This window comes from Nannospalax galili, unplaced genomic scaffold, assembly GCF_000622305.1.
Source record: "Nannospalax galili isolate Female #2095 unplaced genomic scaffold, S.galili_v1.0 scaffold259, whole genome shotgun sequence".
NCBI classification, from domain to species: Eukaryota; Metazoa; Chordata; class Mammalia; order Rodentia; family Spalacidae; genus Nannospalax; species Nannospalax galili.
Window position 1 is genome coordinate 2,021,250 of NW_008344750.1, and position 310 is coordinate 2,021,559.

The window sequence follows — 310 nt, forward strand, 5'->3', positions numbered from 1 at the left end:
GTGGAACTATTTCAACTCATTAATAGTAGTGGACTTCAGTACCCCATGGTCTCCATTAAATAGGTCAACAGGGCAGTGAGTTAACAGAGACATCTGAATTAAACAATACTATATATCAAATGAACCTAACAGGCATCTACTGACAACTACTACTGAAGCACCAAGGATGTACTTTTTATTCAGTGCCCCATGGAACCTTCTCCAAAATTGACTATATACTGGGGCACAAAACAAACCTCAACAAATACAAAAAGATTGAAATAATTCCATGCATTCTATCAGACCACAATGCAATAAAGCTTAAAATCAA